The sequence below is a fragment of the Nomascus leucogenys genome, chromosome 25 (genome assembly GCF_006542625.1).
Source record: "Nomascus leucogenys isolate Asia chromosome 25, Asia_NLE_v1, whole genome shotgun sequence".
NCBI lineage: Eukaryota > Metazoa > Chordata > Mammalia > Primates > Hylobatidae > Nomascus > Nomascus leucogenys.
Genome location: NC_044405.1, coordinates 18,175,293 through 18,189,227, shown reverse-complemented (window position 1 = coordinate 18,189,227; position 13,935 = coordinate 18,175,293). Strand labels below are relative to the sequence as shown.

Here is a 13,935-nt window from a genome sequence, read left to right as displayed (position 1 = left end):
TCAAGCAATCCTCCCACCTCAGCCTCCCAAGTAGCTGGGACTACAGGTGCATGCCATTATGCCTGGCTAATTTTTTTAATTACTTGTAGAGACAAGGTCTCACTATGTTGCCCAAGCAGGTCTCGAACTCATAGGCTCAAGCAATCCTCCCTTGTTGTGCTGGGATTACAGGTGTGAGCCACTACACCTGGCCAGACTCATGCTTTTTAAGACGTATGTCTTAGCTTTATCCTCTGAAAAAGCCTAGAAGCAATGATACCCCTGTGGCAAAGAACACACCTGACACCTAAATTGTGGTTTCTTAACACCATTCCCCATTAAAACAAACAAACAAACAAAAAATAGGGTTTTGAAGAAATGGCTGATTCCAGGGGTCTGGAGAAACAAAAACATACAGTGATCTTGAAACATCTTACTGTGACAGAAAGTAAGATAAGGTCAAAAAGTTGATGGAGATGTAGCAGGAGAATGCAGAACCCATCGCAGACAGTTCTACTGGCCAAATTAGGGACAATATGAACACCAAAATGATCAATTACAGAAACAGATTTTAGCATATTGATTTGAAAAAGACTCCATGAGTCTGTACTGTCACTAAAAAAAGTAAAAAAATAAAAAGTGGGAAAGAAGAAGAGAAAGTCTGATTTACAAAACAAAAGCAACTAATACATTTAGAAGGAGTAATAGAGAGTAATACCAAATTACCATTTTGCAAATGCTATAGTAACCATGAATTCTGAAAAGAATCATTAATGGATGCTAAAGTGATTGGTTGAAATTCTGAGGAATATTTACACAGTCTAAAATTATCATCATTCCACAGATTACTTATTAATTACAAGTAGGACCTTTACAATGGAGAAAGGTCCATAACTGAGTGATTAAACTTACCATGGGTGACCATAGTCAATAACTGAATTATACATTTTAAAATAACTAAAAGAGTATAATTGGATTGTTTGTAACACAAATGATAAATGCTTGAGGGGATGGATACCCCATGTGTCTCCATGATCACATTGCATACCTGTATCAAAACATCTCATGTACCCCGCAAACATATACACTTATTACGTATCCACAGAGATAAAAAAAAAAACAAAAAAACTTACCATGGGACAAATGGGCATCATACGCTGCCTGACATGATGCACTGAGAATGACACATTACCTAGGTAGGATTTTTCCAAAAAATGTTCAAATTCGTGTAATCCATATCCAAATAGAGGGACATTCTGGAGAAGAAAAGAAAAACAAAACTGATGAGGACTCTTCAAAAATGTCAGTGTTGGCCAGGCATGGCGGCTTACACCTGTAATCCCAGCACAAGGTGGGTGGATCACCTGAGGTCAGGAGTTCGAGACCAGCCTTGCCAACATAGCGAAACCTCATCTCTTCTAAAAATACCAAAAATTAGCCGGGCATGGTGGTGCATGCCTGTAATTCCAGCTATCTGGGAGGCTGAGGCAGGAGAATTGCTTCAACCTGGGAGGTGAAGGTTGCAGTGAGCCGAGATCTCACCACTGCAGTCCAGCCTAGGTGACAGAGGGAGACTCCGTCTCAAAAAAAAAAAAAGTCAACGAAAGTTAAAAGAAGAAAAAAATAAAGGATAGACTGTTCTAGAATAAAGGAGACTAAATACCCATGACAACTAAATGCAATGCACAATCTTTGTGAGATCCCAGGCTGGGGATAAAACAACAGCTATGAAAGACATTATTGGGATAAGTGAGGGAATTTTGAATATGGACTCGATGTTAGATAACAGTAGTATGTTAATGTAAAACTTCCTGAGTGTGATAACTGTATTATGGGTATGTAGAGAAATGCCCTTGTTCTTAGGGGATACTCACTGAAGTATTTAGGGCTGCAGTAGCAGGATGTCTGCAGGTAACTTTGAAATGATTCAGCAAAGATAAAGAGAGAAAGCAAATGTAGCAAAATATTAACAGTGATGAATCTAGGTGAAGGATATGTGGGTAATCGTTGTATTATTCTTGCTGTTATGTGTGTTGGTGTGTTGAGAGACGGTCTTTCTCTGTTGCCCAGGAAGGAGTGCAGTAGTGCGATCACAGTTCACTGTAACATCTAATTCCTGGACTCAAGTGATTCTTGAGTCGCTGGGACTACATGTGTGTGCCACCATACCCAGCTAATTTTTTTATTTTTAATTTTTTATAGTGATGGTGTCTAGCTATATTGCCCAGGCTAGTCTAGATCTCCTGGCCTCAAGAAATCTTTCTGCCTGGACCTGCCAAAGTGCTAGGATTACAGGCGTGAACTACCATGCCAGCCTCCTGCTTGTGTTTTGTTTTTTGGTTTTTACCCCAAGACGGAGTCTTGCTCTGTCGACCAGGCTGGAGTGCAATGACACGATCTCGGCTCACTGCAACCTCTGCCTCCTGGGTTCAAGCGATTCTCCTGCCTCAGCCTCCCAAGTAGCTGGGATTGCAGGCATGCGCCACCACACCGAGCTAATTTTTTTTGTATTTTTAGTAGAGACCATGTTTGCCAGGCTGGTCTCAAACTCCTGACCTCATGATCTGCCCGCCTCGGTCTCCCAAAGTGCAGGGATTATAGGCATGAGCCACCGCGCCTGGCCCTGCTTGTTTTTATACATTTGAATTTTTCCAAAATAAAAAGTTGGGAAAATGAATGAAGTATATTTAAACATACTTAAAAGAACTGCAAATCCCAAGCTAAAAGGAAAAAGCAAGTTATAAAATAACACATAGAGCATGATACCATTTAGTTAAAAAACACACAGAACATTACTGTAGATAAATAGATACTGTATCTGTGCAGAAAACAGAAAACAGTCTAGGTGTTTTGAGCAGAGAATGACTAAACACAAGCAATCAGGAAGGGAATGAACCAAAAATTAACATTTAATACCTTTTAAGATTTAAACCATATGTTTAGTTTATAAGTTATTCTCATTTTCTTCTTTGTATTGTTCTGCATTTCCTGAATTTCTAAAATGTGCAAGCAGTACTTTTATAATTAGGAAAAAGTTACTTTTCAAAGTCCATCAGTAGTTTTTAACAAATTCAAAGCTGCATCTGATTCTGTTATGTAATCATAGTCTAATCTTACTGTATGTTTATTGTATGACTTTGCTGCCCTCTAGTAACACTAAACAATGCAGAAAAAAAGAAACATCAATTCTTCTATCCTTTATACCCAGAGGGCATGTTTATAACTGTCGTCTTCCATAATATATCTGCTTCAAATTTTTTTCAAGAGGGACAATAATGTATGAATGATACTGACCCAGCAGGTGGTAAGTGGGTTCTTTCAGAAACGGTGCATAGATTGGTACTTTTGCTTTTTCATTGATCACACTATTCTCAGATATAAAGTGTCCATTCTGAATGTAATATAAATATCTTGTTCTACTATGGTTCTGAATAATACTCTTTCACATAGTAACACTAGAAGATATAAAATACTGAACTGGATAAAATGATTTCAAATGCTCATTTTACATGAAATGTTTGAAGAAAAGTTTACTACCGAAGACACCTTGGAACTGTTCATTGTAATTATCTTGCAGGAAAATGTTCTGCCTCAGCGCCCGAAGTCCTTACACATTTTCTAATGATAAAGATACTTAACTGGCCATTGGCACTGTTAGGGCTCACAATACCACAAAGCATGCCACTTTAGCATGCTGAGTACTTTGAACTAAAGGAGATTGGAAAACCACAAAATGAGCCTCAGAACCAGGGTCTCTCTGACCTTCTCCCGCCCTCCTGTCTCTGGCCCCTCTTTCTTTCCCAAAGCACAGGGGGAGGCTCTCTGAACTTCTCATACCTGCCTAAAGATAGATCCTCCAAAAAGAAACTCAATTGTCATGAGTCTCCACCCCAGGAATCTCATCAACCAAGGAAGATCGACTGCATCCCAAGAGAAGAGACTGAAGGTCAACATCATGCCCATACAGACTTGGCAGAGGCTCTATCACCTATTCATCTTTTCTGCAAATTATTTTCTCAACCTTAAGTTGCCTACATCCTTCCCTGTCTCTCCCCTTTGAAGAAGGTATATAAGCTTCTCAATTTCATTCGGTTATAGGGTACTCACTTTTTCCTATGATGCCCGTATACATATAATAAATTTGTGTGCCTTTTTTTCCTGTTACTCTGTCTACTGTCTATTTACTTCAGTCCTTCAGAGGGTAAAGAGAATGTTTCCTGTCCCCTACAGCACATAGAAAAAATAAACCCAAACTGAAATTTCTATCATTTTATATCAGTTCTTAAGATGTAGTACCCTACTGATTTCATTCACAATTATAATCACAATTAGCAATTAATTTGTTTATTGACATCTCTAGCAGCTGACTACAGTTATAGGACAAAGAAAACATCTGTCTTGTTCACTCTTGTGTCCCTACTGCCTAGCACAATGCCTAGAGCATTAAACAGGTTCAATAAATTTTGTTGAATGAATGGGTAAGAGAAATACCTGGTCTAAATAGAAGATACATTTTAAAAATAAACTAGGATGAACAAGGTAACCTTCATTAAAACATCTACTTTTGTTCCAAGGTTGAGGAGTCACATCTGGTGAAGGCCTTAGTTTGGATAAAGAGAAATTACACTTTCTTTTGGTTGAAGAAAGTGTCATTTTGGAAAATGAAGAAATGACTATTATAGCGGAATTGCCAAAACATTCATGAGTGGAATATATTTATAAGAGTTGAATCTCCACTAGGGATACTAATGTGGCCAATAATTTTCAAAGTAACAACTTTATTTAAAAAAATAAATAAATAAAACCTTGGGGTCTTTTAAACCTGGATTGAGTCAAAGTTTTGGTAGAAACAATGATCTCATTCAATTAGAACCAATGGCTACATGTTAATAGAGTTTGATACCAAGTATAAATTTACTAACAATTTTAACTAGGACCATTTATATGCTCTAAACAGAGGTACTTATCTCTATTAGCAAGTTACTTGCAATAACTATGTGCCTGCAGGAGAGAGAGCATTCCTCACTTTTACTTGCTGCTTAAATGTCTGCTTGTGAGGATATACGTGTGTATAGTTTTTAAAAAGAAAGAAATAAGAGAAAAACTCTGTTGAACAAAAGCTATAGGTGAAGAGTTACTAAGCAAGTGGACTTCTAAAAACAATTGTATAATGTACACAGATAAAAATTACCCTACTATAAAATGAAAATAACTCTTTAAGCAAATCTACATAACACAATAAAACATCATTAATACCAACAACAACAAAAAGGAAATTTATTATAAGGATTCCAAGGAGATCAAGGGAACTCACACATGGAGTGCAGTCCAGCTTCTGGAAAAGTCAAGGACCTGGGAAGGTACCAGAAGCCCTCAGAGTATCCTTTCTGTCCTCATTCTTCTCTCTCGCTACATTGACTAGTTTTCTTGGCTCCTGAGTTGACATGTAATTTAAGGCTTTTCTGCTGCTTTTGAGTTCATTGCAATTCCAGCCATAAGCAGGGACTCACTGTCTCTGTTTCAAGGGCAAAATCTCGGGAGATTCTCATCAGCCCACTTTGCATCAGCCAGTACAACGTAACTTACTTGGTGTCTTAGTCCGTTTCTTTTTTCTTTTTTTTTTTTTTTTTTTTTGGTGTGTGCCCTTGTTGTTGTTGTTGGTACAAAGAAATACCTGAGGCTAGGGTAATTTATAAAGAAAAGAGGTTTATTTGGCTCATGGTTCCACAGGCTGTACAAGAAGCATGGCACCAGCATTTTTTCTGGTGAGGGCCCCAGGAAGCTACTACTCATGGCAGAAGGTGAAGGAAAGCCAGTGTGTCACATGGTGAGAGAGAAGCAAGAGAGAGAGAGAGAGAGAAGAGGAAGTACCAGACTCTTTTATAGGTTCTCATGAGAACGAATAAGGCAAGAATACACTTGTTACACGAAGACACCGAGCCATTCAGGAGGCATCTGCCCCATGATCCAAACACCTCTCACCAGGCCCCACCTCCAACACAGGAGGTCACATTGCCACATGAGATTTGGAGAGAACAAATATTCAAACCATATCACCTGGCTTCCTAACTTGCGGGGTACTCTTCTCCGTAGAGGTGGCAGTTCCCAAAGGTGGAGGGGAGATGTCTATTACTACTTTAAGAACTAATCGTCCAGGCGAGGTGGTTCACGCCTGTAATCCCAGCACTTTGGGAGGCCGAGGTGGGCAGATCACCTGAGGTCAGGAGTTAATGACCAGCCCGGCAACATAGCGAGACCCCATCTCTACAAAAATTCGCCAGGTAGGTGGTGTATGCCTGTAATCCCAGCTACTTGGGAGGCTGAGGCGGAAGAATCGCTTGAACCTGGGAGGTGGGAAAATCGCTTGAACCTGGGAGGCGGGAAAATCGCTTGAACCTGGGAGGCGGAGCTTGCAGTGAACCGAGATCGCGCCAATGCACTCCAACCTGGGCGACATGGCGAGACTCCGTCTCAAAAAAAAAAAAAAAAAGAAAAGAAAGAAAAGAACTAATCTACTTCACTAATTTATAATACATTGAGATCATGCTTTAGAAATAAAGGGTTGTTACCTGTAGAAAATGTCCATTTATATCAACATAGGGTAAAATATTTATCACTAATTCAATAAACAGATAATGTCCAATACCATTCAGTCAATGAATATTGTCTATTCTGTGCAAGAGCCATTCAACGTACTGTGAAAACAGCAGTGAACAAAACGTAAAAATCTCTTCCCCTATTGTCTTAGTACATTTTGTGTTGCTATAACAGAATACCACAGCTTAGATAATTTATAAAGAACAGAAATTTAGTTCTTATCGTTTTGGAGGCTGGAAGGTTCAAGGTTGAGGGGCCACATCTGGTGAAGGCCATCTTGCTGCATCACATACCATGGCAGTACGTGACTGGGGAAGAGGATACAAGAGAGCAAGACAGAAAGGGGGCTGGACTCATGCATTTTATGAGGAAGCCAATCCCAAGATAACTAACCCACTAATCCAGTGACAACCACATGAATCCATTCATGAGGGCAGACCCTTCATGACCTAATGTTTTAATGTCTCACCTCTCAACATTGTTACATTGGGAATTAAGTTTCCAACACATGAATTTTGGGGGATACATTCAAACCGTGGCACCCATGAGTTGACATTCTACTTTAAGTTACTGCAGAACCGCCTTCATCAAAGTAAGGTCTAAATCAATCTAAAAAATTATTATATTAACTCTTCAGCCTTTTTCCGGAATAGAATTATTGAGATGTCCAGAGTTATAGTTTTTTTTAAAAAAGGAAAATCCTAGATCAGGGACTCCTAGGCTGTTATATTTCACCTACCAGATAAAATTTTTAAAGATAAAATAAAAAATTGAGGAGGGCCTATAACTTTTACTACATTTCAGTTTGCCAAGTAAGGGTATGAAGACAAACTCATAGACTACCACATATTAGCATCATTATTTATAGAAATAAAGAAATTTTCTCATCTTAACATGAAAGAGAAAAAATAATTTCAGAATAAAGGACTATTTCTTCCAAGAAAGGACATCTGGCTACTCTATACACACAGACTGTCCTTCCTCTTTTATTTTGACAGCTGAGTAGGGAAAACTTTTCACAAGTTCACAGACCTGAGTTTGGTAGTCATTGTTCCAGACTACATAGTTTAGGACTGAGTTGGCAAACCAAACTGCTTATTGCCTATTTTGTCTGAATCTGTGGGTCAATTAATCCATGTAAAGTCACAATTTCATGGGAAAAATACCAGAATTATTGCTTGGAAAGACGACCTTTTTTAAAGGAACAATTATTGATTGAAACAAAATGGTTATATATTAGTTCTTTGTCTTCTCAGGATACTAAAAGCATTGCAATATTAAATGGTGATGACATACTATATCAACAAACAAATTAGTATATTTGATAAAGCACAGAAGTACTTTATCAAATAATTAGTTTCTGATAATATACCAGCTGACAGGCAGTTAAGGTAGCTATTCAATTTCAGGAATTTAATTTCCACAATCTCTATAACTTCTGATAGAAGAAACTTTGGCTTGCTTGGGCAGTAAGATAACTTTTAAATGTTTAACTTTGCTCTTTAATTATATAAATAAGTAGACTGGCAAAGTTATAAATAAATCTGTTGTATCTGAATACAACCATGCACTGCATAATGATGTTTTGACCCATGATGGACTACATATATAGTGGTGGTCCCATAAGATTGCAATGCGGCCGGGTGCCGTGGCTCATGCTTGTAATCTCAGCACTTTGGGAGGGCGAGGCAGGCGGATGACCTGAGGTCAGGAGTTCGAGACCAGCTCGGCCAACATGGTGAAAGCTCGTCTCTACTAAAAATACAAAAAATAGTCATGCATGGTGGCACATGCCTGTAATCACAGCTCCTCAGGAGGCTGAGGCACAAGAATCGCTTGAACTTGGAGGCAGAGATTGCACCACTGCACTCTAGCCTGGCAACAGAGCTAGAGTCTGTTTCAAAAAAAAAAAAAAGATTGCAATGGAGCTGAAAAATTCCTATCATCTAGTGACATCATAGCAATCGTAATACTGTAGCGCAATACATTACTCATGTGTGTAGTGATGCTGGTATTAAAAAACCTCTGTTTCAGTGGTATAAAAGTATAGCACATACAATTACATATAGCACATAAAACTCCATAAGTGATAATAAATGACTATGTTACTGGTTTATGTATTTGCTATACCAGTAGTCCCCAACCTTTTTGACACCAGGGACTGGTTTCATAGAAGACAATTTTTCTATGAACCGGGGGGTGGAGGATGGTTTGAGAATGATTCAAGTGCATTACATTTACTGTGTACTTTATTTCTATTATAATTACATTGTAATATATAATGAGATAATTACACAATTCACCATAATGTAGAATCAGTGGGAGCCCTGAGCTTGTTTTCCTGCAACCAGATGGTCCCATCTGGGGGTGATGGGAGACAGTGACAGGTCATCAGGCATTAGATTCTCATAAGGAGTGCACAAGCTAGATCCCTTATGTGCAGAGTTCACAATAGGGTTCATGTTCCTATGAGAATCCAATGCTGTTGCAGATCTGACAGGAGACAGAGCTCAGGTGGTAATGCGAGTGATGCAGAGTGGCTGCAAATACAGATGAAGCTTTGTTCGCTCACCTGCCGCTCACCTCCTCTTGTGCAGCTCGGTTCCTAACAGGCCACTGACTGGTACCAGTCTGTGGCCTGGAGGTTGGGGACCCCTGCTTTATCTTATTTCTCGCATATTTAGTGAGCCCTCATCAGTTGTTAAGGCCCAGCTACTTATCTTCCCCCCAAATTTATATATTGAAACACTAATCCCCAATGTGATAGCACAGGAGGCAGAGATGTTGGAATGTGACTAGGTCACAAAGGTGGAGCCTTTATTAATGGGATTAGTGCCCTGGTAAGAAGCTGAAGAAACCACAGTTGTCTCCCTTCCACCACGTGAGGACTCAACTAGAAGGTACCATCTATGAACCGGGAAGCAGACCCTCACCAGAACACAAATCTGCCAGTGCCTTGAGCTTGGATTTCCCAGCATCCAGAGCTGTGAGAAATAAATTTGTTGTTTATAATTAACCCAATTAATGGTATTTTGTTGTAGCAGCCTAAATGGACTAAGACATCAGCTAATGTATATAGAATATTTTTTACATATTTATTGGCTTTGTGGCTTCTAACATTTTAAAAATAAACTTAAAAAAGAAAGAACAATGTCTACCTTTGGCCACTTGCCTCCTGCAGGGGTGGGAGGCGGTTGGGGACGCCTATACTATATTATACTTTTTACTGTTATTTTAGAGCGCACTCTTTTTACTTACAAAAAAAAAAAGTTAACTATATAAGAGCCTCAGGCAGGTCCTTCAGGAGGTATTCCAGAAAAAGATATTGTTTTCATAGGACATGATAGCTCCATGTTTGTTATTTTTCCTGAAGACCTTCCAGTGGGACAAGATGTGGAAGTGGAAGACAGTGACCTGATAATCCTGACCTTGTGTAGGCCTAGGCTGATGTGTGTGTTTGTGTCTTAGCTTTAAAGTTTAAAAAGTAAAACAAAATAATTAAAATGGTAAAAATAGAAGATATTTTTGTGCAGCTGTAAATGTGTATTTTAAGCAAAGTGTTATGCCGGGCACGATGGCTCATGCCTGTAATCCCAATACTTTGGGAGGCTGAGGCAGGCGGATGACCTGAGGTCGGAAGTTTGCGACTGGCTTGACCAACATGGAGAAATCTTGTCTTTACTAAAAATACAAAATTAGCTGGGCATGGTGGTGCATGCCTGTAATCCTGGCTACTCAGGAGGCTGAGGCAGGAGAACTGCTTGAATTCTGGATGCAGAGGTTGCGGTGAGCTGAGGTTGTGCTACTGCACTCCAGCCTGGGCAACAAGAGCAAAACTCTGTCTCAAAAAAAAAAAAAAAAAAAAAAGTCAAGAAGTTTTTAAAAATGTCTGGGCATGTTGGCTCACGCCTGCAATCCCAGAACTTTGGGAGGCTGAGGTGGGCAGATTACTTGAGGTCAGGAGTTCAAGACCAGCCTGGCCAACACAGGAGCTTGTGGTGTGCGTGGATCATCTCTACTAAAAATACAAAAATTAACTGGGCATGGTGGTGCACGCTTATAATCCCAGCTATCTGGGAGGCTGAGGTGGGAGGATTGCTTGAACCTGGGAGGCAGAAGTTGCAGTGAGCTGAGATCACGCCCCTGCACTCCAGCCTGGGGATAGAGTGAGACTCTGTCTCATTGCTTGAACCAGGGAGGTGGAGGTTGCAGTGAGCTGAGATTGCGCCACTGCACTCCAGATTGGGCGACAGAGTGAGACTCCATCTCAAAAAACCAAAACAAAACAAAATAATAACAACAAAAAAGTTTTAAAAAATAAGAAAGCTTATAAAGTAAAAAAGTTATAGTAAGCTATTTATTATTGAAGAAAGAAATATGTTTAAACATTTAGTGTAGCCTAAGTGTACAGTTGTTTATAAAATCTACAGCAGTGTACAGTAATATCCTAGGCCTTCATATTCACTTACCACTCACTCACTGACTCACCCAGAGCAACCTCCAGTCCTGTAAGCTCCAGTCCTGGTAAGTGTCCTATACAGGTGCACCATTTTTAAAGCTCTTATGCTTTACTTTTACTGTATCTTTTCTATGTTTAGATACAGATACCATTGTGTTACAAGTGCTACAGTATTCAGTACGGTAACATGCTGTATAGGTTTGTAGCCTAGGAGCAATAAGCTATGCCATACAGCCTAGGTATGTAGTAGGCTATACCACTAGGTTTGTGTAAGTATGTGATGAAATTGCCTAATGGCATATTTCTCAGAATGTATCCCCGTCAAGTGACACGTGATTGTGTTGTGGCTTACTTTAAAATGACAAGTATTCTTCCCTCTATCCATATCCAATCACCACTTTTACACTGGGAGAAATTTTTGAAATTTCGGGCCACCATAATAACATATTCGGCTTCTGGACCTTATCTTTGCTACCTCTACCCTAATCATTTTACTGCAAATCTTTCTCTTGGCTCAGGTGTCTGGAGGCTGATCAGGCACAATTTACATCTTCTATGATTAGAAAAGGGAGTTCAATTTCACTAGTGAAACACTCTGTTGGAATCAGAACTTACACCAATGCTGAACAGCCAGAATATAAGAACTGAGAGTAATATGAGTAGAATGGAAGCCAGGTGTTATTAACCTTTCCTATTAACTAGAAGAAAATGTTAATGTTATAGAGGATGCTCTTAGCTCCAAAACTGAGTCCTAATTGTGCACATGTCAAATCTAATTAAAAATATAAAAATCAGGCTGGGCGTGGTGGCTCATGCCTTAATCCCAGCACTTCAGATGGCCAAGGCAAGGCGGGCGGATCACAAGGTCAGAAGTTTGAGACCAGCCTGGCCAATGTGGCAAAACCTCGTCTCTACTAAAAATACAAAAATTAGCCGGTGTGGTGCCAGGTGCCTGTAATCCCAGCTACTTGGGAGGCTGAGGCAGGAGAATCGTTTGAACACGGGAGGCAGAGGTTTCAGTGAGCTGAGATCGTGCCATTGTACTCCAGCCTGGGCAAGAAGAGCAAGACTCCGTCTCAAAAAACAAAACCAAACAAAACAAAAATACAAAAATTAGCCAGGTGTGGTGCCAGGTGCCTGTAATCTCAGCTACCTGGGAGGCTGAGACATGAGAATTGCTTGAACATGGGAGGCAGAAGTTGCAGTGAGCTGAGATCGTGCCACTGCAGTCCAGTCTGGGCCATAGAGCAAGACTCCGTCTCAAACAAATAATAAATAAATAAATAAAATAAAAATAAATGCTTGGAGTGCTCGGGATCTTCCACTTCAACCTGGAATTTAAATCTTACTGAAATTTCTACAGGATGGTGTGGGCAAACAGGCATCCTAATGTTTGCTGATATAAGTACAAACTGCATAACTTCTATAAAAAGAAATTTAGAATTAGCAAAATCATAAATGCATATATTGAGATCTAGCAATTTCAATTCTATTTCATCCTACAGATGTAACAGTTTTTCAAAGCTTTTCATTACAGCACTGATTAAGACTAGAAATAATCTAAATATCAATGTTTATGGAACTGGTTAAATAAATTACGGTATATCCCAACAATGAATCACTACGCAGCTGGGTTAAAAGAAAAAAAAATAGACGGCCGTGCGCGGTGGCTCACGCCTGTAATCCCAGCACTTTGGGAGACTGAGGCCGGCGGATCACGAAGTCAAGAGATTGAGACCATCCTGGTCAACAGGGTGAAACAGTCTCTACTAAAAATACGAAAATAAATTAGCTGGGCGTGGTGGCGCCTGCCTGTAATCCCAGCTACTAGGGAGGCTGAGGCAGGAGAATCACTTGAACCTGGGAGGCGGAGATTGCAGTGAGCGGAGATCGCGCCATTGCACTCTAGCCTGGGCGACAAGAGCGAAACTTCGTCTCAAAACAAACAAACAAAAAACCAAAAAAACACAACCCTTCGTATACAGATATGGGCCGATCTCCAATTTATGGTAGGCTAAAAATGCACTGTTTACACACCATCTGTGTAAAAAGGGGAACACACTAAAATATGCATATTTGCTTTTATGTTCATAGAGCATCTTTAGAGGATCATAAGAAACTGTTAACATTGCCACTGAGGAAGTGAACAGCCTTCCAGATATGGGTGGATTTTTTTGACTCTACCGAATACCCTTTTAATTTCGAAACATCAAAATGAATTCGCATACACAGGTGCACGCCCGAAGGAAAAACTTCAAGTTCGGTGATGGGATAGGGAAAGCCGGTGAGTCCAACCTCAGGCGCAATCACCCTGTGAAGGTGTGGCCAGTGAGGGCTTTGTCACGCAAGTCTGAGAACTGTCACAATCTTCCCCATCCCCGGCTCGATTTTCCTTCCACTTGTTTCTGAAACTCACTAAGCTTCGGGAAGTATTTAGTCATAGAATTGCTAGCAAACTTGGCATTCTTTCGAAAACACGGAAACACTTTTGCTTTCCTTGTTCCTGAGAGACTGGGGAACGGGGGACATCAAGCCAGGTAACATTGTATCATAAATGAAATTCAATGTCTTTGAAGTAACATTGTATCATAAATAAAATTCAATGTCTTTGTAAGAGCTCTGTAGCTATCAAGCTGTAGAAATACAAAGTATTACTCAAGAATAACTAGTAATTACCTATAGTCACACCTCAGGTCAAAGTTTGGAGAGGACTAGTCCACCTCCTAGACCACACTTTCCTTCCCGAAAGCCGCTTCTCTCTCTGGCCCCTCCCCTCCTCCTCCTCCTCTCTCATCTGTTTGGCGGGAGGCTTCCTCACACTACCGCTCCGCGTAAGTGCGAAGACGCACTGCAGCAGTGCCGTCTGAGGGACAACAGAGCCTACTCTTTCTTCTCATCTC

At 40.1% G+C, this 13,935-nt stretch overlaps 1 long non-coding RNA gene across 1 annotated transcript in view; it reads right to left on the bottom strand.

Annotated features, from left to right (window-relative positions):
• Positions 1-13,935, bottom strand: part of LOC105738716 — a 26,793-nt gene extending 12,858 nt beyond the window's left edge. Inside the window, exons 1-2 of the long non-coding RNA XR_001114557.1 lie at positions 13,724-13,935; positions 1,113-1,235 (exon numbers count right to left, since the gene is read on the bottom strand). This is a non-coding gene — a long non-coding RNA (uncharacterized LOC105738716). The remainder of the gene's footprint in view (positions 1-1,112; positions 1,236-13,723) is intronic.